Source organism: Ranitomeya variabilis, chromosome 1 (genome assembly GCF_051348905.1).
Source record: "Ranitomeya variabilis isolate aRanVar5 chromosome 1, aRanVar5.hap1, whole genome shotgun sequence".
Lineage (NCBI taxonomy): Eukaryota > Metazoa > Chordata > Amphibia > Anura > Dendrobatidae > Ranitomeya > Ranitomeya variabilis.
In genome coordinates this window covers 423,039,607-423,064,505 of record NC_135232.1, presented here as the reverse complement: position 1 = coordinate 423,064,505, position 24,899 = coordinate 423,039,607, and positions in this window count along the sequence as shown.

Genomic DNA, 24,899 nt, shown 5'->3' with positions numbered 1-24,899 from the left:
CAGGAGCCTGCAAAATAAGGGGTCTAGCCCATCTTGGCTCTCACTGAAGAGCTGGAGGAAGGTGAGTTTAAATGCTCCTTTCATTTTGGTGCTGGTGCTGTGTGGCGGCCATTGTTGCTGTGGCTTTGTGCTGGTGGGGCAGCACGGTCTGGAGTCATGGGGGCTCAGTCTCACAGCATGGGTGCTGTGGGACAACAGGCCATCCGCCCTGCTGGTGCATGGCCGCTGCGGCGGTGGTCGCCACACGGCTCCGCTCCGTTAGGGCGTTAGGACCCACTACGAGGTTTGCCGTGAAGTGGCAGTGGGCTACATACAGTCTGATCAGAATGTTAAACTGAAAACCTCATGTTCAGTATATAAATTTTTGCCTAGCGGCTTTAGATCAACGTATGATTTTGGGATGTGCGGTTCATGCTCTTTTTTTTTTTTTTGCACAAAGCATGCTCTTGTCTCCTTCTTGGACCAGCACTCCTCCCATTTGGCACAGGTGATTTTAATTGGCAGGAGACTGCAAAATAAGGGGTCTAACCCATCTTGGCTCTCACTGAAGAGCTGGAGGAAGGTGAGTTTAAATGCTCCTTTCATTTTGGTGCTGGTGCTGTGTGGCGGCCATTGTTGCTGTGGCTTTGTGCTGGTGGGGCAGCACGGTCTGGAGTCATGGGGGCTCAGTCTCACAGCATGGGTGCTGTGGGACAACAGGCCATCCGCCCTGCTGGTGCATGGCTGCTGCGGCGGTGGTCGCCACACGGCTCCGCTCCGTTAGGGCGTTTGGACCCACTACGAGGTTTGCCGTGAAGTGGCAGTGGGCTACATACAGTCTGATCAGAATGTTAAACTGAAAACCTCATGTTCAGTATATAAATTTTTGCCTAGCGGCTTTAGATCAACGTATGATTTTGGGATGTGTGGTTCATGCTCTTTTTTTCTTTTTGCACAAAACAGGAACAAACTCACGGTGATGTTGGGGACTCAGATCCACTCCCGGGGGGCCCCCAGCAGTCTAGTACGGTGGTGCACACGGCTCTCTTCCAGCTCCTTGATACGTGGTCTTCTCCTTGATTCTGGGTCCTGGAGGTGCTCCTGGAAAATGTAAATCCCTTTCTCGGTATCTTCGTGGCTCCTCGAACTAACACAGGACAGCCACCCTTACTGCACCCGGAAAAGTCTGTCAAATCTGGCAAATCCACTCCATTACCGGCGGTGGGTCCTCTCTTGCAACTATATCAGGACACAGTTCTCTCTTGCAGCTATTAGCACAAAGTTCTCTCTGTAGCAGCCTCAGCTCACACAGACAGTTCAGGCTCCACCCCTGCCATCTGCACAGACCAGTCCATTACACAGTCTATTGCAGGGAAGGAGAAAAACATTCCATCATGCCAGACAAGGTGGTGCAGTCTTTTAAAGTAACAGCATGTTCCTTACTATTCATTACAGCACCACCCTACTACATGCCTCCCTTCTTAATTATGGTCGTCCTCGGCCATCACAGCATCAAGTTCAAAGTGTAATGAAGGAACGTGCAATGCAGAAACAGCATCTATAGAGGAGGCAACAAAGTTGTGAAAACAGACAGAGCACACTGTTCTAAATATCGGACTGGTGGAACCCCTGCATTAGACCTCTGGGATCTCCAAAACTCTTGGCTGTCAGGCAAGGCTTGACTATCTTCCAGAGGAACACTTGCTGCAGGAGTCATCGTGGGCTCTTGTCTGGTCTCATCCTCATGTGGCGGTACTGGTACATCCATGGGATTACCGTCTCTGTGCGGCTGAGGACCCCCTATGGTGTTAGGGACAGTCCACCACTCGTCATCGATTTCACCATCAGGCATGAAAGATTCAGGAAGTGGAGTAGCATTTTCAGGCAGCAATGGTGCAGAACAGACCTCAGACCGGCAGGGCCGCAGCATATTTCTGTGAAGTACTCTAGGGGTGGACGCCCCACTCTCAATCTGCACCTTGTGGACAGGACTGTTAGCATACACTCGCTCGATTACTCTGTAAGGCTGTACTTCGCATCTCTCACTTAGTTTTCCCTTGGGACGTTTCTCTCTGACTAATACTCAGTCTCCGGGTTGGAACGGTAACTCTTGAGTCGGTTTGTTCTTTTTCTTGCAGCTGCTGAGCCGCCAACCACCGTATAGTGTGTAATCATTGTTGATGCTCCTTCACCCATTAGGTGACAGTTCACTCCATCAGCTCATCTGTCTGTTCCAAATTCATCTCAATTATCTCTCATCCAGCTCTTCACAAACAGCAGTAGATAGGGGGTTTAACCTGTGGTGGAGTGGACCCGATTGTTGTAGGTCCAGACCCACTCTGGCAGGTAGCCTGGCCAACACGCCCTCTTATCCTCCTCTAATGTTCTCAGCATTTGAAGTAAGGTTCGGTTGAAGCGTTCACATGCTCCGTTACCTTGAGGGTGGTAAGAGGTGGTCCGGGACCGCTCGATGCCATACATACGATACACTTCTTCCATTACCTTGCCTTGGAAACATGCGCCTTGGTCGGAGTGGATGTTCTTTGGGCACCCATACACCTGGATAAAGTCTCGACAGATGGCTTGCGCTGCCGATTCCACAGTCTGATCTCTAGTCGGGGTGACTACTGCGAACTTAGAGAAATGATCGGTCATCACCAAACAGTACTGTAGCCCCCGGGCCAAGTGTCCCACGAGGAGATAGGCGATCATCAAGACTTCTAGCGGTTCCTTAGTTTGTATTGTCTGGATGGGTGCCCTCTCTTCGGTACTCTTAATGAGGTCACATACTCGACATTGCCAGCAAACCTCTTCCACCACAAACTCCAATTGGGGGCAATGCACATACTGCTGTAACCATTGGTAGATCTTCGTGGGGCCAAAGTGAGCTCTAAATTCATGGGCTTCTTTAGCTACTTCTTGGGCCATTCTTCCTGGGATGACCACGTGCCACCTTACTTCCATATCTTTTGGCTGTTGTCTCTTACGATATAGCACTGACTCTCGCACTTCCAGTCTATCCCACTGGTGTAACACACACTTCATTTCAGAGTCCAGATCATCTCTCTCTTGTTTGCCAGGCTTCCGCTTCTGAGTTTCCTACCATTTCATCTGTGTCAACCCTTCGTCTTCATCCTGAACATGTCCCCTTTCCTCATTAGTTCTCCCCAGGGACCGGGGTAATGCGCAGGCCTCCCTTCCTGACTGGCCCGCAACCACTGGGGGCTTAAACTTACAAAAGTCTGGGGTTTACTCCTCTTCACGTTGCTCTTCAAGATTCCCCATTGGAGTCTCCACAGTCACTCTTGACAGCCCATCAGCATTTGCGTTTTCGGTAGCAGATCAAAAACGGATGGTAAAGTCAAATTTGGCTAGGCGAGCCACCCACCGTTGTTCTAAGGCCCCCAATTTAGCATTCTCATGGTAGGCCAGGGGATTATTGTCTGTTCGAACTTGAATCTTGGTACCTGTCAGGAAGCCCGCAAACTTCTCTGTCATAGCCCACACCAGGGCCAGGAGCTCTAACCGGAAGGAGCTGTAATTGTGAGGGTTCCTTTCGCTGTCTCACAGGGACCTGCTGGCATACCCAATGACTCTCTCATGTCCATCCTGTATCTGAGAAGTCTGCACCGAGTCCATGAAGGCTACCATCTGTGTACAACATGAACGGTTGATCGAAATCCGTGTAAGCCAAAATCGGGGCTGAGTTAAGGGCATTCTTTATAGCCTGGAAGGCCTCATCTTGTCTCTCTGCCCAAGGGATGTACTGGGTCTTTGGCACTCCAGCGGTCCCCCTCAGCAGCTCATTGAGAGAACCCACCACCTTCGCGAAGTCTTTAACAAACTGGCGGTAGTACCCGGCGAGCCCCAGAAAGGTCTGGAGTTCTCTCACTGTTCGAGAAACTGGCCACTTCTGGATAGCAGCCACTCTTTCTGGTGAGGGCAGAACTCCATCTTGTGACACTGTGTGGCCCAGGTACTCGATCTCTCTCTTGAAGAGGTGGCACTTCTTTGGTTTCACCTTCAGGTTATGAGCCCGCAGTCTTCCGAGTACCTGTCCAAGCTGGGCAAGGAGTTCTTCGAATGAGGCTGAAAACACAATGATGCCATCCAGATAGATCAGGGTAGCCTCAAAATTTAAGTCACCCAAACACTTTTCCATCAGTCGTTGAAACGTGCCCGGAGCATTGGAGAGCCCAAAGGGCATCTGGTTAAGCTTGAACAGCCCCATAGGGAGGATAAAGGTGGTTTTCTCTTTGTCTTTCTCTGCCACTGCTATTTGCCAGTATCCGATTGCTAAATCCAGGGTGGAGAAGTACGTAGCTTTCCCCAACGCTGTCAAAGATTCCTTGATGCGGGGCAACGGATATGAGTCTCGAACAGTGCAGGCATTGAGTTTCCTGTAATCTACACAGAACCGGATGGTCCCATCCTTTTTCTTGACGAGCACCACGGGGGCTGCCCAAGGGCTCTGACTACTCTGCACCACTCCTGAATCCAGCATCTGCCTCAGTAATGTTTTCACCTCCTGATACATCTTGGCGCGGGATCTGCCGGTATCGTTCTTGAATTGGACGAGCTTCCCCGGTCGGTATCTCATGCGTGATGGCTTAAGTACAGCCGAAATCCTCGGCATGATGGGCGAATGCGGCCTGATTTTCCAACAGCATAGTTTCTTTTGCTTGCACATGCTCAGGACCCAGAGCTTTCATATCCACTTTGATCAAGGATGATCCATCCACTCCATTCCAGGAATGGCATCTCTTCGGCTCCTGCAACAACTGCTAGGTTCCACCCCACACCTTCTTTTAGCGATAAAGACATCTCCTTCTGACTCACCACTTCACCCTTAGGTAGGTACACCAGGGCCAGATCTGTCGCTTGTGGCAAGGTGATCTCTGCGGGGCCCACACTCAAAGCTCTTATGGGGATGTGTCCTTACTTGACCACAGTTATTGTACGAGCTATCATGACTTCTTGGTCCACTCCTCCACCTACCACAGGCTGAACAACCACTTCCAACCCGTCAAGGTTGCGATGAGTCCCCATGGGAAGGTATACTATAGTTTCTCACTCGGGAGGCAGGATTAGAGGTTCTTTACCAGGAGCCCTGATTACCCCTACCTTCTGACAAGATGGCACACTCTTCTGCGTCCCACAGACTTATCTTCTACTTCTACAGAAGTATCTTCGTGGCTCCTTGAACTAAGACAGGATAGCCACGCTCACTGCACCCGGAAAAGTCTGTCCAATCTGACAAATCCACTCCGTTACAGGTGGTGGGTCCTCTCTTGCAGCTATATCAGAACACAGTTCTTCTCTCTTGCAGCTATTAGCACAAAGTTCTCTCTGTAGCAGCCTCAGCTCACACAGACTGTTCAGGCTCCACCCCTGCCATCTGCACAGTCCAGTCCATTATACAGTCTATTGCAGGGGAGGAGAAGAACATTCCATCAAGCCAGACAAGGGGGTACAGTCGCTTAAAGTAACAGCGTGTTCCTTACTGTTCGTTACAGCACCACCCTCCTACACTTCTACAGGTGAAGCAATCAAAAGAAAGGTCATTTCCTTTATAGAGGTTAAGACCTTGCAGAAATAACGTGTGCCGTGCAAATTACAAAGATAACCTTCAAACATACAAGTCATATTAATTACTAACTAATGCAGATTATAATAATATTATAAAAGATGTCTTAGCAATAATCTTATAAAAATACTGAGAGATCAATCCTGTTGTTGATACCGAGTGGACCTTGCACATTAGATTTAAGGATCCAGCGAGCCTCATGTTTTAATAAAATGTTATTGTGGTTACCACCTTGTTGTGGATAATCTACTTTTTCAATTCCTGCAAAACTTAATGTTTCAGGGTTGGCATTATGTTTTTCTTGGATATGTTTCATGAAAGAATGGCCATACTTGAAGGTCACCCAGATCAAAATTATTATCCCCGCTCATTGCTCCTCATTTCCTTAGGAACAAAGACGCTACCTGAAGTATAGTTTTCAGGCCTACCTGAGAATAACAAACTTGTCACGCCCTCCATAGAACGCACCAGGAAAAGCAATCTTGATTCATGTGACACAATTGCAGGAGGCTTATGGAAGCTGGTGCAGTCTTGAGAGCGGACTTAAAAGTGTGATCATACTGCAAGGCCTGATTAACCCCTGCACTGCCAAAAGAAATTGACACAATTTAATGTGAAATGCTTCTAACCAGTGCAGAAGTAGGAAAAACAAGAGTCAAATTTTCTCCAGTGTCTCAGCTACATGGGGTAGCGGAGACCCCATAGAACACGATTTGGGTCAGTTTTTACTAACCCTGGTGTTGCAATCGCCTTTATTAATGTTATAACAGCGACACAAAGAATGTCCTAATTTCCATTTAATTTCTCTCTCCTCTGATGTGATCGCACTTCAGAGGAGAGAAATAGGGTCCCCCAATCCCCCCTCCGGTACCTTCGTTGTACCTGCAACACCCGTGAAGTCCCCGGTCTGCCAGCATCTTCTTCTGGGAAAACATGGCGAACGCATGCGCAGTGTACCTGCCGAGATCTGCCAGCCGGCACCCAAACAGTAGGAATTTTTCCTCTTGGTTCATTTTGATCACTGTGATAGGCCATATCACAGTGATCAAAATGCAAAAAATAGTAATTCAAACCCCCCTTTATCACACCCTTAACTAAAAATAATAAAATAAAATATTTTGTTCCATTTTTCAATTAGGGTTAGAGGGTTAAAGTGAGTTGGGCTAAAGTTCGGGTTAGGATTAGGCTAAAGTTAGAGTTAGGGTTGGTCTAGGGTTAGGGTTACAGTTGGGCTAGGGTTAGGGATGTGGTTATGGTTGGGATTATAGTTAGGGTTAGGAATAGGGCTAGGGGTGTGTTAGGGTTATTTTTGTGTTTGAGTTATGGTTGGGGTTGGGATTAGGGATAGGGATGTGCTGGAGTTAGGTTTATGGTTAGGGTTATGGTTAGAGTTGGGATTAGGGTTAGGGGTGTGTTGGGGTTAGGGTTGTGGTTAGGGTTATGGTTAGAGTTGGGATTAGATAAGTAAAAAACTTGGCACTCAAAATGTATTGTGCTGAAAAAAAGGGTTCCAATTTATTTTGCATACAGTGATCAATTAAATGTTTTTGGTTGGGGTATAGACCTTCATCAGAAACTATGGAGATATACAAAAGAAACATGTGTCAAACAAGTGACAAATGCAAATACCGTACATCAAAATAAAGTGGTGGTGACGAACATAAAAATTGGTTGACATCATTGTGATGACAGTAGTAGAATGTCCTATCTTCAATATAGTAGGAGTCCTAATACAGCCAGGGAGAAAATATTCAGAGTCACGACAATAAACAACATCACATCTCTATCAATCTTTTAGCTAGATTTTTAGAAGAGCTTCTAGCATAGCAATGAAATATAAAGGATACAACGGTGGCCCACGGAAAAGTCAAAATATGAGGTATTTCTGCCAATATAGCAAAGAATAGAGTTGGAAGAGTCTATAATTGGTTCTGTGTACTATTTTTGTAACGTGCGCCATTACATGACTCAGCTGTTTTATTATTAAATTAGCCTTTTGTAAAATTTTGTGTTAATATGATTATTTTATCTTATTGGTCTTTATTGCACTTTTCCTTTATATGATCCTAAGTACAAAATTGGTTCTGTCACTAAGGGGTTAAAGAGGTATTCTCAATTTGTCTCTTGAACATCTCATAGCTGTTCAATCTCCTTAGAGTCTAATTACTTCCTTTTTCCTGGCAGCAGGGACTCTCCTCCATGAGTAATAGTTCTGGTGAGTCGAGCAGAGTATTTGAAGAGCTATAAAGCTCTGCACAAGTTTTGCTGTCACAAATTCAGCTATTGGTGGATTGTTCTAGAGTGTACACTACTATCATTATAGCAATAACAGAACATCTAAACAATAAACAATTAAGTAGCTTCAGACATTGAGAACCTTAACTCGGGTGCTTAATACAAATGCATGCACAAGTTTCAGCTTTACTATATATTTTTTCAATATTTAGAAAACCTCTAGTTTGTGTTGGTATATCACAATAAATCCCAATAAATTACATTTAAGTTAGTGAGTGTAAAGTGAAAAAATGTGTAAAAGTTCAGGGGTTATGAATACTTTTTCAAGGCAGTGTAAATTGGGGAATATAAATATTTGATACACTACCAATTTTCACAAAGAACGGAGAGGTCTGTAATTTTTATTGCAGGTACATTTCAACTGTGAGAGACAGAATCTAAAAATGAAAACCAGAAAATAACCTTGTATGATTATTAAATAACTAGCCCCTTTCTGTCATTGGACGTACTATTCCGTCCTTGTGGGGTGGGCCCTACTTCCCAAGGACGGAATAGTACGTACAGCGCGATCAGCCACCCTCATGGGGGGAGCGTGGCCGATCGCGGCTGGGTGTCAGCTGACATCCGGCACTATGTGCCAGGAGCGGTCACGGACTGCCCCCGGCACATTAACCCCCGGCACACTGCAATCAAATATGATCACAGTGTTCTGGCAGTATAGGGAAGCATCGCACAGGGAGGGGGCTCCCTGCGTGCTTCTCTGAGACGATCGGTACAAGGTGATGTGCTCACCTTGTACTGAGCATCTCCTCCTTGCAGACCATGGATCTAAAATGGCCGTGGGGCTGCATCTGGGTCCTGCAGGGAGGTGGCTTCACAGCGCCTGCTCAGAGCAGGCGCCGGGAAGCCTGGATCTGTGCACGTCAGATCACCGATCTGGCACAGTGCACAGCAAAGTGTCAGATCGGCGATCTGTCACTTTACTGTGATGCCCCCCCTCCCACCCTTCCCCCGGGGCAAAGTAAAAATGTAAAAAAAATACATGTGTAAAAAAAAATTAAAAAAAATTCCTACATAAATGATAATAAAAAAATATTGTTCCAATAAATACATTCCTTTAGCTAAATACAAAAAAAAACAATAAAAGTACACATATTTAGTATCGCCGCGTTCGTAACGACCGACCTATAAAACTGTCCCACTAGTTAACCCCTTCAATGAACACTGTTAAAAAAAAAACGAGTCAAAAAACAATGCTTTATTATCATACCGCCGAACAAAAAGTGGAATAACATGCGATCAAAAAGATGGAAATAAATAACCATGGAAAACATCATCTTGTCCCGAAAAAAAGAGCTGCTATACAGCATCATCAGCGAAAAAGTAAAAAAGTTATAGTCCTCAGAATAAAGCGATGCAAAAATAATTATTTTTTCTATAAAATAGTTTTTATCGTATAAAAGCGCCAAAACATAAAAAAAATGATATAAATGAGGTATCGCTGTAATCGGACTGACCTGAAGAATAAAACTGCTTTATCCATTTCACCAAACGTGGAACGGTATAAGTGCCCCCCCCTAAAAAGAAATTCATGAATAGCTAGTTTTTGGTCATTCTGCCTCACAAAAATTGGAATAAAAAGCGATCGAAAAAAGTCACGTGCCCGAAAATATTACCAATAAAAACGTCAACTCGTCCTGCAAAAAACAAGACCTCACATGACTCTGTGGACCAAAATACGGAAAAATTATAGCACTCAAAATGTAGTAATGCAAAAAACATTTTTTGCAATAAAAAGCGTCTTTTAGTGTGTGACGGCTGCCAATCAAAAATCCACTAGAGAACGTGCTATAAATAGTAAATCAAACCCCCTTCATCACCCCCTTAGTTACGAAAAATAAAAAAAATTAAAAAAATGTATTTATTTCCATTTCCCATTAGGGTTAGGGTTAGGGTTAGGGTTAGGGCTAGGGTTAGGACTAGGGTTAGGGTTAGGGCTAGGGTTAGGGTTGGGGCTAGGGTTAGGGCTACAGTTAGGGTTAGGGTTGGGGCTAAAGTTAGGGTTGGGGCTAAAGTTAGGGATGGGGCTAAAGTTAGGGTTAGGGTTTGGATTACATTTACAGCTGGGAATAGGGTTGGGATTAGGGTTAGGGGTGTGTCAGGGTTAGGAGTGTTGCTAGGGTTACAGTTGAGATTAGGGTTAGGGGTGTGTTTGGATTAGGTTTTCAGTTATAATTGGGGGGTTTCCACTGTTTAGGCACATCAGGGGCTCTCCAAACGCGACATTGCGTCCGATCTCAATTCCAGCCAATTCTGCATTGAAAAAGTAAAACAGTGCTCCTTCCCTTCCGAGCTCTCCCGTGTGCACAAACTGGGGTTACCCCAACATATGAGGTATCAGCGTACTCAGGACACATTGGACAACACATTTTGGGGTCCAATTTCTCCCATTACCCTTGGGAAAAAAAACTGGGGGCTAAAAAATAATTTTTGTGTAAAAAAAAAATATTTTTTATTTTCACGGCTCTGCATTATAAACTGTAGTGAAACACTTGGGGGTTCAAAGTTCTCAAACACATCTAGATAAGTTCCTTGAGGGGTATAAATTCCAATATGGGGTCACTTATGGGTGGTTTCTACTGTTTAGTTACATCAGGGGCTCTGCAAATGCAACGTGATTCCTGCAGACCAATCCATTTAAGTCTGCATTCCAAATGGCGCTCCTTCCCTTCCGAGCTCTGCCATTCGCCCAAATGGTGGTTCCCCCCATATATTGGGTATCAGCGTACTCAAGACAAATTGGACAACAACTTTTGGGGTTCAATTTGAACTGTTTCCCTTGGAAAAATACAAAACTGGGCTAAAAAATAATTTTTGTGGAAAAAAAGGATTTTTTATTTTCACGGCACTGCATTATAAACTGTAGTGAAACACTTGGGGGTTCAAAGTTCTCACAACACATCTAGATAAGTTCCTTGGGGGGTCTAGTTTCCCATATGGCATCACTTATGGGGGGTTTCTACTGTTTAGTTACATCAGGGGCTCTGCAAATGCAACGTGACGTCTGCAGACCAATCCATCTAAGTCTGCATTCCAAATGGCGCTCCTTCCCTTCCGAGCTCTGCCATGCTCCCAAATGGTGGTTCCTCCCCACATATTGGGTATCAGCATACTCAGGACAAATTGGACAACAACTTTTGGTGTTCAATTTCTCCTGTTTCCCTTGGAAAAATACAAAACTGGGGGCTAAAAAATAATTTTTTGTGGAAAAAAAATATTTTTTATTTTCACGGCTCTGCGTCATAAACTGTAGTGAAACACTTGGGGGTTCAAAGTTCTCACAACACATCTAGATAAGTTCCTTTGGGGGTCTAGTTTCCAATATGGGGTCACTTATGGGGGTTTCTACGGTTTAGGTACATTAGGGGCTCTGCAAATGCAACGTGACGCCTGCAGACCATTCCATCTAAGTGTGCATTCCAAATGGCGCTCCTTCCCTTCCGAGCTCTCCCATGTGCCCAAACGGTGGTTCCCCCCACATATGGGGTATAAGCGTACTCAGGACAAATTGCACAACAACATTTGGGGTCCAATGTTTCCTGTTACCCTTGGGAAAATACAAAACTGGGGGCTAAAAAATAATTTTTGTGGGGAAAAAAAGAACTTTTATTTTCACGGCTCTGCATTGTAAACTGCAGTGAAACACGTGGGGTTTCAAAGCTCTCACAACACATCTAGATGAGTTCCTTAGGGGAAAAAAAGAAAGAGGGACCGACAGCACTCACTTCATGGGGCGCCCGTTCTATGTCCAGGGAACCATCCCGGATATCCAAGCAGACTCAAATAGATGAACAGTGTTCCAACCAGGTGTGGTAATATCAAAGTAAAAAATGTATTAAGCCATGGTACAGCAACGTTTCGACCAAAAATGTGGTCTTTTTCAAGCATTGCTTGAAAAAGACCACATTTTTGGTCGAAACGTTCCTGTAGCATGGCTTAATAAATTTTTCACTTTGATATTACCACACCTGGTTGGAGCTCTGTTCATCTATTTGAGTTCCTTAGGGGGTCTACTTTCCAAAATGGTGTCACTTGTGGGGGGTTTCAATGTTTAGGCACATCAGTGGTTCTCCAAACGCAACATGGCGTCCCATCTCAATTCCAGTCAATTTTGCATTGAAAAGTCAAATGGCGCTCTTTCCCTTCCGAGCTCTGCCATGCGCCCAAACAGTGGTTTACCCCCACATATGAGGTATCAGCGTACTTAGGACAAATTGGACAACAACTTTTGTGGTCCAGTTTCTTCTCTTATCCTTTGGAAAATAAAAAATTGGGCCAAAAATTCATTTTTGTGAAAAAATATGACTTTTTATTTTTACGGCTCTGCATTATAAACTTCTGTGAAGCACTTTTGTTAAGTCAAAGTGCTCCCCACACATCTAGATAAGTTCCTTAGGGGGTCTACTTTCCAAAATGGTGTCACTTGTGGGGGGTTTCAATGTTTAGTCACATCAGGGGCTCTCCAATTGCAATATGGCGTCCCATCTGAATTCCAGTCAATTTTGCATTGAAAAGTTAAATGCTCCTTCACTTCCGAGCTCTGCCATGCGCCCAAACAGTGGTTTACCCCCACATATGGGGTATCGGTGTACTCAGGACAAATTGTACAATAACTTTTGGTGTCCATTTTCTCCTTTTACCCTTGGTAAAATAAAACAAATTGGAGCTGAATTAAATGTTTTGTGTAAAAAAGTTAAATGTTCATTTTTATTTAAACATTCCAAAAATTCCTGTGAAACACTTGAAGGGTTAATAAACTTCTTGAATGTGGTTTTGAGCACCTTGAGGGGTGCAGTTTTTAGAATGGTGTCACACTTGGGTATTTTCTATTATATAGACCCCTCAAAATGACTTCAAATGAGATGTGGTCCCTAAAATAAAATGGTGTTGTAGAAATGAGAAATTGCTGGTCAACTTTTAACCCTTATAACTCCCTAAGAAAAAAAAAATTGCTTACAAAATTATGCTGATGTAAAGTAGACATGTGGGAAATGTTACTTATTAAGTATTTTGTGTTCTCTGTGATTTAATTGTATAAAAATTCAAAGTTAGAAAATTGCAAAATTTTCAAAATTTTTGCCAAATTTCCGTTTTTTTTCACAAATAAATGCAGGTAATATCAAATAAATTTTACCACTATCATAAAATACAATATGTCACGAGAAAACACTGTCAGAATCACTGGGATCAGTTGACGTGTTCCAGAGTTATAACCTCATAAAGGGATAGTGGTCAGAATTGTAAAAATTTGCCCGGTCAACGTGCAAACCACCCTTGGGGGTAAAGGGGTTAAATTGTATTTTACTGCATGGAATAAGTATTTGATTACCTACCAACCTACAAAAATGTTGTCTCTGACAGACCTGTTAGTTTTCTTTACAATGTCATCTTACTCCACACTCATTACCTGCATCTTTTGCACCTGTTTGAACTCATTATCTGTACAGAAGATACCTGTCCACACACTCAATCACACCCCAACCTCTTCACCATAGTGGCTGGGATGAGCTACTGTACAATAGGCAAACAACTTGGTGAGAAGGCAACAACTGTTGGCACAATTATTTTTTTTTAAATCAGATAATTTTTATTAACAATATTCAAGTTGACAACTACACACAATTGTGTCAGCAAAGGAGAATAAACATGTTTACAAACATTTTGAAACAATCCCCCAGTTCCCCACCCTCCCTCCCTCCTTCCCTAAAGCCTTTATAAACAAGAATAGGACAATAGCATACATTGCTTACATAATAAAACAACATCCCACTGGAATCAGTTCCTCTCTATCCAAGGTTTCCAAAGTGTTTCAAAAGTTTTCATACTTTCCCTTCTTTCATAAATACCCATTTCCATATTAATAACCATATCAAACTGTTTCTAAAATTCCTGCAGAGTCGGCGGTACCTCACTCAACCAGTGCCTGGCAATTAGCTTTCGCGCAACATACAATAATCTAGCTATGGCCACTTTATGATGATTTGGAACTTGCATTTCTTCCACATATCCCAAAATATATATCACAGGATCGCTTGCGGTTGTACAGCTATATGATTTCCCAATTGCTTCTCCCACCTCCAACCAATATGAATTCAATCTCGTACATTGCCATAACATGTGTAGAATCCCTGCCCCCTCAGACTGGCACCTAGGAAACTCAGAAGTCTGTCTCAGCCCTGCCTTATATAGCCTATCTGGAGTTCTATATATTCTCTGTGAAGCACATATATTTGCGAAAGTCTACCTGGCTCACTTAATGATAATTGGGGAATATATTCCATGATATCCTCCCATTTATCCTCCTCTATCCTTCCCAACTCTTCCTCCCATTTCTCTTTTGCCTTAATAGGGAATCTGTTATGATCCCAGTGGCTGAGGATCACTAGAAATACTAGCTAAGTTACTGAACATAGAACAAGCTCTAGGGAGGTGGTAACTGGACTGACCACAATCCTGATCCTATCCAAACACACTAAAGGTAGCCGGTGAACGTGTCTAAAATCCTGGACGTCTCGACGCAGCCTGAGAAACTAACTACCCCTAGAGAGAAAGCAAGACCTCACTTGCCTCAAGAGAAATAACCCCAAAGATATAGGAAGCCCCCAACAAATAATAACGGTGAGGTAAGGGGAAAACACATACGTAGAATGAAAACAGATTCAGCAAATGAGGCCCGCTAATACTAGATAGCAGAAGACAGATAGTGAACTGTGTGGTCAGCAAAAAACCCTACAAAATATCCACGCTGAGAATTCAAGAACCCCCACACCAACTAACGGTGTGGGGGGAGAAACTCAGCCCCCTAGAGCTACCAGCAAGCAAGGAAATCACATATTAGCAAGCTGGGCAAGAAACATATTGAATACTGATGATCAAAAAATGAACAAATGGAAACTTAGCTTCTCTTGAAGAGACTGGTAGCAAGGTAGTCAGAAGGAATCAGAATAGCACTGAATACATTGACAGCAGGCATAAACTGAGAGTCCAAGTGAGCTTAAATAGGAAACCAGCCCACAAATAACGAGACAGCTGATGCCAGTCACAAACCTGCAGAAAGACAGCACTCACACAGTACCACTTGTGACCACAAGAGGGAGCCCAGAAATAGAGTTCACAACAGGAATCTATTAAGAAAGGTATATAAAAAATCCCTATAAATATCTGAGACTACCCCTTTCGTTCCTCCCGTCACACAGACATAGTCCACCAGAATGTCTCTATAAATTCCCATATCCATTGTTTTACTCTGCGCAAGATAGGCATGTCTCAACTGTCCATATTGAAACCTACAGGTCTCCTGCAACCCTTAAATCTCCTGGTTGGCACAATTATTAGAAAATGGAAGAAACACAAGATGACTTCCAGTCTTACTTGTTCTGGGGCTCCATGCAAGATCTCTCCTCGTGGGGCAAGGAAGATTCTGAGAAAGGTCAGGAATAAACCCAGAACTACACAAGAGGACCTGGTGAATGACCTAAAGAAAGCTGAGTCCACAGTCTCAAACATTCCAGTTAGCAACATACTACGCCGTCATGGTTTAAAATCCTGCAAGGCATGCAAGGTCTCCCTGCTCATGCCAGCACACGTACAGGCCCATTTGAAGTTCACCAATGACCATCTAGATGATCCAGAGGAGGCATGGGGAAAGTTAATGTGGTCATATGAGACCAAAATTGAACTTTTTGGTATCAACACCATTTGCCGTGTATGGAGGAAAAAGAAGGATGACACCGAAGAACATCATCCCAACTGTGAAGCATGGTGGGGTAAACATTATTGTGACATTAGATCTGTCTAGGTGTCTCCACTTCCTTCTACCCTAGTGTTTGATTCCCATTTCCTTATCCCTTTGTGTTGCACTTAGTCTGTACTACACTGTGCATGACACCCTAGGACCATCAATTAAAAAGTTTTGACTCATCTTAGATTTTGAAATTTTCAGCTGCTAGATGCAAGTGGAGGGGAGGAGGGGATCTGGGTCCAGCCCAAGAGGCAGGAGGGGAGTGACCCAAGGGGTTAAATGCTCATGTAAAGCATGGCCTTTTTCTTTTATCTGGGGTGGTAACAAAAACTTATTGTGTTGAAAGACGTCAAGAAATAAATGGGACAATCATCCTCCCATGTGGCAGCCCCTTCCTTGCAAGCTAGGCCTTCTATCTGACTGATTACTTACTCTTATACTCTGCATAGTTTGTCCTACCACTATTGTATTTGCATATCTGACTATTGTATATGTATAACTATTGTGTATATGGTGTTTTGTCTAGTGTTCCCTTAAGGCTAGTGAAAGGAAAGTGGCCTCTCAGCCTGTTAGGGCTGTGAGTGAGTGTGGTTCCACATCAGCGACTATGTGGGCCACATCCTCTCACTCCCCATGCCTCCCTGGGCCCATGTAGACAAGGGGTGTCTATGTAAAACTGTGTCAAGCTGACCTTACGTGTCCCCAGTGGGTGTGGAACATCATGTTGGTGCAAGTGAGGAGAGTTTACCATGTGATTACTTGGAAGTAATAGTGACATCAGGCGGAGTGGTGAGGTGTGGGTTTTTCACATGTGGTAGAAGAGGTGGGATTCTGCTTTATCTGTCTGGTGCCCTCCTTTTGCAATTATACTTTGGGGGTGCTTTTCTGCAAATGGGACAGGAGGACTGGAACATATTAAAAGGAGGATGGATGGGGTTATGTATAGCAAGATTTTCACCAACAACCTCCTTCATTCAATAACAGCATTGAAGATGGGTTGTGGTTGGGTCTTCCAGCACGACAATGACCCGATACACACAGCTAGGGCAACTAAGAAGTGGCTCCGTAAGAAGTGGCCGTAAGAGTGGCCTAGCCAGTCTCCAGACCTGAACCCAATAGAAAATCTTTTGAGGGAGCTGAAGCTCAATGTTGGTCAGCAACAGCCCAAAACCTGAACAATCAGGAGAGATCTGTAAGTGGGCCAAAATCCCTCCTGCAGTGTGTTAGGCATCGAGTTCCCACCGATGCACAGGGGGACTCTCAAGCCACCTACGCTGTGGTCTCCCATTCTTCTTCAGCCACAGTGGAACCTGTTCAGCGGAGACGTCGGTCCCAGTGTCTGGCTCAGTCAGATTCTGTGCGCTTGGTTACTGCTGAATTTCCAGGCTCAGCCATTGTAACCAGCACTGTTCAGCGGAGAGCAGACGCTCCTGGGACTATGTCCTGCTTTTCCGCTACTGAGCATGCCCAATGGACAACCTCTCATTGGAAGTCTGGGGTCACATGCTCAGGTCCGGGAGCAGTTCCTATTGGACCACTAGGAAGGTCCTGGAGAGCTTTCTCTATAAAAGGTTTGCATAGCCACACGGCCATGCGCTAGTATCAACTTATGCTTATGAGCTAAGCTACTTTGTGGTTTGTGTCAGCATGTGCTCAGGGTCGGCTGTATAGCCACTAGAATTCCGGCACCTCTGGAGAGGAGTTGTTTGTGTGCTGTTGCTGACTGAACGACCACTGTATGCTACATGCTCCGTTAGTGAGCTGTGATCCTTTAATCCTGGCGACTCTGTGAAGCAACAGGGTTCGCTCCTATACAGACCAGGTGACCAAACCCGTGTCTATTCAGGCATAGTACCGGCACATAGTGCCACCGTCTACTAGCAGCAGGTTCCACTCCTGCATGGTGAACCTCGGGCTGCAAATGCACCTATACTATCTCCATATTTACTCCATGCATTCCGCCAGCCCTAACACAGTGTGTTCAAACTTGGAGAAGAACTACTGGAAATGTCTGACTTTTGTAATTGCAAACAAAGGTTTATGTTCCAAATATTAAGTTCTGTTTTTCTATTGTGTCAAATACTTATTTCATGCAATAAAAAGCAAATTAATTATGTAAAAATCATTCAATTTCATTTTTTGTAGTTTTTTAAAGATTCTGTTTTGCACAGTTGAAGTGTACCTACGAAAAAAATTACAGACCTCTTAATTCTTTGTACGTGGGAAAACTTGCAAAATTGGCAGTGTATCAAATACTTATTCCCCCCACTGTATATACAGAACTATGAAAACAAGCTCTGATCAACTTTATATCAGTTTTACATCTTTATGTTTTACATACTTAGTTTAACACTACATTTTGAAAAAGATTATTTTACAGAGCTGGAAAAATAGTCTTTGTATGGATTCAAACATACAGTTAGGTCCATATATATTTGGACAGAGACAACATTTTTCTAATTTTGGTTATAGACATTACCACAATAAATTTTAAACAAAACAATTCAGATGCAGTTGAAGTTCAGACTTTCAGCTTTCATTTGACAGTATCCACATTAAAATTGGATGAAGGGTTTAGGAGTTTCAACTCTTTAACAGGTGCCACCCTGTTTTTAAAGGGACCAAAAGTAATTGGACAGATTCAATAATTTTTAATGAAATGTTCATTTTTAGTACTTGGTTGAAAACCCTTTGTTGGCAATGACTGCCTGAAGTCTTAAACTCATGGACATCACCAGACGCGGTGTTTCCTTCTTTTTCATGGTCTGCCAGGCCTTCACTGCGGTGGTTTTCAGTTGCTGTTTGTTTGTGGGCCTTTCTGTCTGAAGTTTAGTCTTTAACAAGGGAAATGCATGCTCAATTGGGTTGAGATCAAGTGACTGACTTGGCCATTCAAGAATATTCCACTTCTTTGCTTTAATAAACTCCTGGGTTGCTTTAGCTTTATGTTTTGGGTCAGTGTCCATCTGTAGTATGAAACGACGACCAATCAGTTTGGCTGCATTTGGCTGGATCTGAGCACACAGTATGGCTCTGAATACCTCAGAATTCATTCGGCTGCTTCTGTCCTGTGTCATATCATCAATAAACACTAGTGACCCAGTGCCACTGGCAGCCATGCATGCCCAAGCCATCACACCGCCTCCGCCGTGTTTTACAGATGATGTGGTATGCTTTGGACCGTGAGCTGTACCACGCCTTCGCCATACTTTTCTCTTTCCATCATTCTGGTAGAGGTTGATCTTGGTTTCATCTGTCCAAAAAATGTTCTTCCAGAACTGTGCTGGCTTTTTTAGATGTTTTTTAGCAAAGTCCAGTCTAGCCTTTTTATTCTTGATGTTTATGAGTGGCTTGCACCGTGCAGTGAACCCTCTGTATTTACTTTCATGCCGACTTCTCTTTATGGTAGATTTGGATATTGATACGCCGACCTCCTGGAGAGTGTTGTTCACTTGGTTGGCTGTTGTGAAGGGGTTTCTCTTCACCATGGAGATTATTCTCTGATCATCCACCACTGTTGTCTTCCGTGGGCGCCCAGGTCTTTTTGCATTGATGAGTTCACCAGTGCTTTCTTTCTTTCTCAGCATGTACCAAACTGTAGATTTTGCCACTCCTAATAATGTAGCAATTTCTCGGATGGGTTTTTTCTGTTTTCGCAGCTTAAGGATGGCTTGTTTCACCTGCATGGAGAGCTCCTTTGACCACATGTTTACTTAACAGCAAAACCTTTCAAATGCAAGCACCACACCTCAAATCAACTCCAGGCCTTTTATCTGCTTAATTCAGAATGACATAATGAAGGGATTGCCCACAACTGTCCATGAAATAGCCTTGGAGTCAATTGTCCAATTACTTTTGGTCCCTTTAAAAACAGGGTGGCACAGGTTAAGGAGCTGAAACTCCTAAACCCTTCATCCAATTTTAATGTGGATACCCTCAAATGAAAGCTGAAAGTCTGAACTTCAACTGCATCTGAATTGTTTTGTTTAAAATTCATTGTGGTAATGCCTATAACCAAAAGTAGAAAAATGTTGTCTTTGTCCAAATATATATGGACCTAACTGTACTTATTAGTTTATTTATTTATCATACTTAATACAAACACATATCATACAAATGTGTGTTCAAAAAATATTTTATGGATACATATTATAGCACTATATTTCTTGTAAGATATTAATAACAATTAAGTCATTTTCTATCATTTTTAAATTATAGCCTTTTCAGATATTTTTCATTGCAATTACAGCCATTAGTTTTTTCTCTACCTATTTATGTCCATGGTAACCAGAAAGGGGTGAATGCATTTTTATTTTTTTTTTCACGGGAAAAAGGACAGTAAAATTACATATATTACTATCTCTTTGGTTCTTGCAGCCCTGCTTTTGAAAATGAGTCATTCATTCCAATAATATGTTTTGCAATACTGTAAGTGTGACAATATGAGATCTAGTCACTACAAGCTATGCGGAATATTTATAAGAGACAAATATACTTAATATTAGAATCTTGTAACGTGGATATTTTATGTACTGAATTAATTTAGATATAAGTTAATCAGTTTGAAAATTTACATTATTCAATGTACATAAAAAATATTTTTTCAGGGCAACCATCTTTTTGTGTTGAACCATCTCTTAGGTCTCACGATGATACAAATTGCTTATGGTTATTTAGGGCAAATATGGCCATAAAGGCGGGTTTCCCCAGCTCTGAGCCCCATCTGTAGATGAGAATTATGATCCACTCTGTTCTACACTGGTGAACCTAGCTCAATCTTACATGACATGGACAGCCATATATTTGATGTAATTTATTGCATTGCTGCTATGGAAAACATAGTTAATGAGCAACTATGAAGGTAGATATAGAAAATTTGCATGAATCTGTAATTAATTTTGAAATGATATTCAATGGCAACTGATTTTTCCAATAATCATTAGTGAATCTACTTTTTCTTTATGCCATCTCTTGCAAGTGTGAGCCATGACTGCAGAGTATTCACAATTTAAGCATGATTAATGCATTTTATCAAACAACATGACACTAGTAGAAGGAAGAGACGAGGAAACTTTGGAAGGTCGAAATTGATTGTTTTGTCCAATTTTTCCCTCATATTTTATATATAAAAGCAAGTACTACTAAGCTACCCTGAAGAGACATTTACAAAACATTAAGGTCTCCAATTACTGTTTCTAACTAGTGATGGGTGTACCCATGGATGTTCGGGTTCTGCCGAACATCTAAATAAAGTTTAATTTGGGTTCCAGAATGGACCCCGAACCCGGACCCGCAAACACAGGCTCTGATCAGTGGTAAGATTAATAAAAAGGTTAACCCCAGCCACAGGCCTTTGCTAATCAGAGAGTACTACTCACATCAGTCTACTTCTGCTATCACTGATAACAGCGAGAGCAGGCACCGTTGATGGGAGTATTCATAAGACGGCACCTGTGCGATAAAATAAATAGATAAAAAAATTACTTGGGGTCTCTTATGTTTTTTGATAACCAGCGCAGGCAAAACTGACAGCTGCGTGCTGCTATTCTCAGCTGTCAGTTTTATCATGGCTGATTATCAAGAATAGAGGGGTCTCCCTACATTTTTGTTAATTATTTAAATAAATATTTAAAAAAAGGCATGGGGTCTCCTCATTTTTGACAATCAGCCATGCTAAAGCAAACAGCTGGGGGCTGGTATTCTCAGACTGGGAAGGGGACTTGGATATTGCCCCCCAGCCTAAAAATAGCAGCCCGCAACCATCCTATAAAAGGCTCATCTATTAGATGTGCTAATCTTGGCATTTTGAAAATGGGGTTAAGGTTGCACAGTTGATGTCAGCTGTTTGAATGCTGATATCAAGCCCAAAGGTTAGTAATGGAGAGGAGTCTATAGGATGCCCCTATTACTAGCCCCATAGTTAGATTATAAAAAAGACACAGCCAGAATAAAATCCTTTAATTAAAATAATGACACAGATTTCTTTATTTGAAATAAAAATAAAAAGCACAGTTATACTCACCTTTTCGTCTATTCTACTGAAGCCTATGTCACCTGTAAAAAATAGAAAATAATAAAAGACTATAATACTCACCTTTACGAATAATCCACTGATGCTCATGCCCCCTGGAAAAGAAGAAAAATAATAAACAACCATGATGTCCGTCACCTAGCTTTTGAAAGTTATGTCCATAGAAATCAACGGGAATAGCACTTCAAACAATATATTACCACCAGCGGACTTACAAAATAAGTAGTCAGAAGAAGTGAACCATATGATAAGAAAATACACAGCTTGTTTTAAATATATTTTAAAAAGTTCATTAAAATTAACTAAACAAACTATAATTAAAGAAAACAAAAGTGTCCAGAAGGGGGAGCCCTCACCTCGGTATACAAGGAATCACATAAAAGGAATAGTAAATATAAAGCTCTAAGATTCAATAACATTATTAATTAGAAGAAAGAATTATTTTATGCAAGTTATAAAACAATGGAAGATCCAAATGTGAATATCTAGAGCTAGAGTGGCCTAAGTACTGATCCCAATAAACAATGGAGAGTAATATATGTTTTTGTATCAGGCTCAAAAGAGAAGATTCAATTTCATCACATAATGTGTGCAGTAGATGTCCTATTTAAGCAAGATATAATAATTTTAGTTAATAATAACTCAAAAGCAAGTACCAAGATATTAAGAGATGTACATATCTGAGCATTACCTGTATGTAGAGTAAAGCCAGGTGAGCAGTGAGATACAGGGACTAAAGTACTGGAACCGAAGGAGAGATCCCCCACACCCCAACGTATGTTTTGACCTAGCTTCTTCATTTTCAATTGAATGACAGCTTGCCTGAGCATGCCTTCTGAAGGAGGCATGAATTTGTCTGCCTCAGGCGAGCTGCCAGACAGTGTGATTCAGTAGTAGAGCAGGGGCTGACACCTTAGCTAAAGTGCTGCTATATGCATTTGAAGAGTAAAGGGGTTATGTAATCTAACATGTGTAAAGCTATTGATTTAGAATACTGGCTGAAATTTGCACAACAAACAGTGGGGTGCTTGTAATAAGAGTAAAAGGAAGCATAGAGGAAGAAGGAGTTTGAGTGGAGAATAGAGGGGGTGTGATAAGTGCTGGCTCAAAGGCAACTGCATGATGGAACTTTTAGTAATACAACACAGTGAGCCTGAGGACAGTAACTGATCCATATAAAAATGTGTGGTGCAGCTGGCAGACACCAAGTGGTGCTATCTGCATGATAAAGATATATACTACTATACTAAGAGTATGGATGTGTTTACTGACACATAATAGAAATATTAATTAATGAAAAATAAAATGGGTTAGAGTAGTGGATAACTTCTTTAAGTGGTGAAACAAATCCAAAAGTTTGCAAAAAATAAAATGTTGCCATTTTCTAAGATTTGCAACGTCTCCATTTTCAGGATCTAGAGCCAGGTGAGGACAGCTTTATTGATACCACTTTGGTATAGAAATGGTGTTTTAATCAAGTTTTATTGCATTTTATTGCATTGTTGCGGCAACCAGAAAACATACTTCTGGAGTTAACAGCCATGGGTGGATCTAGATTCCATCCACGGCTGTTAGGGGCACACGTCAGCTCATCAGATCAGCTGTTATGTGCCGGAAAAGAGGGTGAGACAACTTATAACATATCTATATGTCATAGGTCATAAAGGGGTTAAGCCGCTGTGTGTACTCTGTACCCCCTTGCCTATGGGAGTACGTTCCTTTAAGCCACTGTGTGCATTCTGCAAATCTGACTGTGAAAGTACTGTGCTTAAAGCTGCTGTGTATACTCTGCACTCTCCCATCTGTGGAGTACTGTCTTTTAAAATTAACATAAAACTTACTGTCACTATCAAAAAGAAGGCTAGTGTGTACAGGTGCAAACTAAGAGTAGCCATTTCTTTACATAACAGCAAATAAAGTTTCACTCTGTTGTGCTACCGCATGTAAACATGTCATACAGTGCAGAGAAAAAGCATAAAAATGTTGTGAATAGTGATGGGTGGAGCACTAAAATGCTCGGGTGCGCATTGCTGGGGTCGAGCAAATTGGAATGCTCGGATGCTCGACCCAAGCAACGAGCCAAATGTAAGTCTATGGGGAAACTTGAGCATTTTTGCGGCTGCATCCCTGGTGGTCTGCAGTGGGACTAGAAATTGCGGAATTCGATGGGAACAGTGCTCAAATGACATGGGAACAGCATGGGGAAGACTCCTGGAAGCATTTCTGACTCCCAGGTCACTGCCGTGAACAATGTTGTCAGAGTCTTACACCACTTTTACAAATTCACAATAAAACATACAAAAACTAAAGCAAAATGGATTTTCCTGGGAAATATGTTAAGGAACATCCTTTCCAGGGTAATGACTTGTATATAAGGCAAAATAAAAACCTAAAACAAAAATGCTCCTCCACACCTTGGGCTATGTTCACATGTAGTGTTTTTGATGCATTTTTGAACTTTGGCATTGCTTTCAACCAAGACAAATGCATTCACTGGAAAATGTAATTTTAACATTTTACAACCTTATCTGACCATGTGGTGTGTGACACATCATCAGACTCATCCTGTTTCATTTATGAATGAGGGACTCTGGAAGTCAAAAAACCTATTTTTATAGGGCCATTAGGAGGCCTTTACTATTCTTAAAGGGCCAACAGTTGGCCCTCACTATTCTTCGAGACCTATCAGCCGGCTGTGCTTTGTTGTTCCCATTATTAAACAGGCGTCTCTTATACTGTTATTGCTTATGCAGTGAGTGGCAGGGATGCCCAAAATTTGAACGCACCCCAATACCCCTTTGAAGAGACGTAAAGGAGGGCCTCCTGAAAACAATGTTCCCATTATTAGGAAGTGGGTCTCCCATATTGTTTGCCTATGCAGTGAATGCAAAGGCTGCCAAAAAGTTGGAGGAACTCCAATGCCCCTTGGAAGAGACACAGAGGTCAGAGGGCTGCCTGAAAACAATGTTCCCATTATTAGGAAGTGGTTCTCATATAGTGTTTGCCTATGCAGTGAAGCAATCGCTGCCAAAATTTGGAGGAACTCCAATGCCCTTTGGAAAAGATGTAGAGGTCAGAGGGCCTCCTGAAAACAATATTCCCACATAGTGTTTGTCTATGCAGTGAAATAACGGCTGCCAAACATCTGTAGGCACTCCAGTGCCCATTCGAAGAGACGTAGAGGAGGACCTCATGAAAAAATGTTCCCATTATTAGGAAGTGGGTCTCCCATAATGTTTGCCTATGCAGAGAGTGGCATGGCTGCC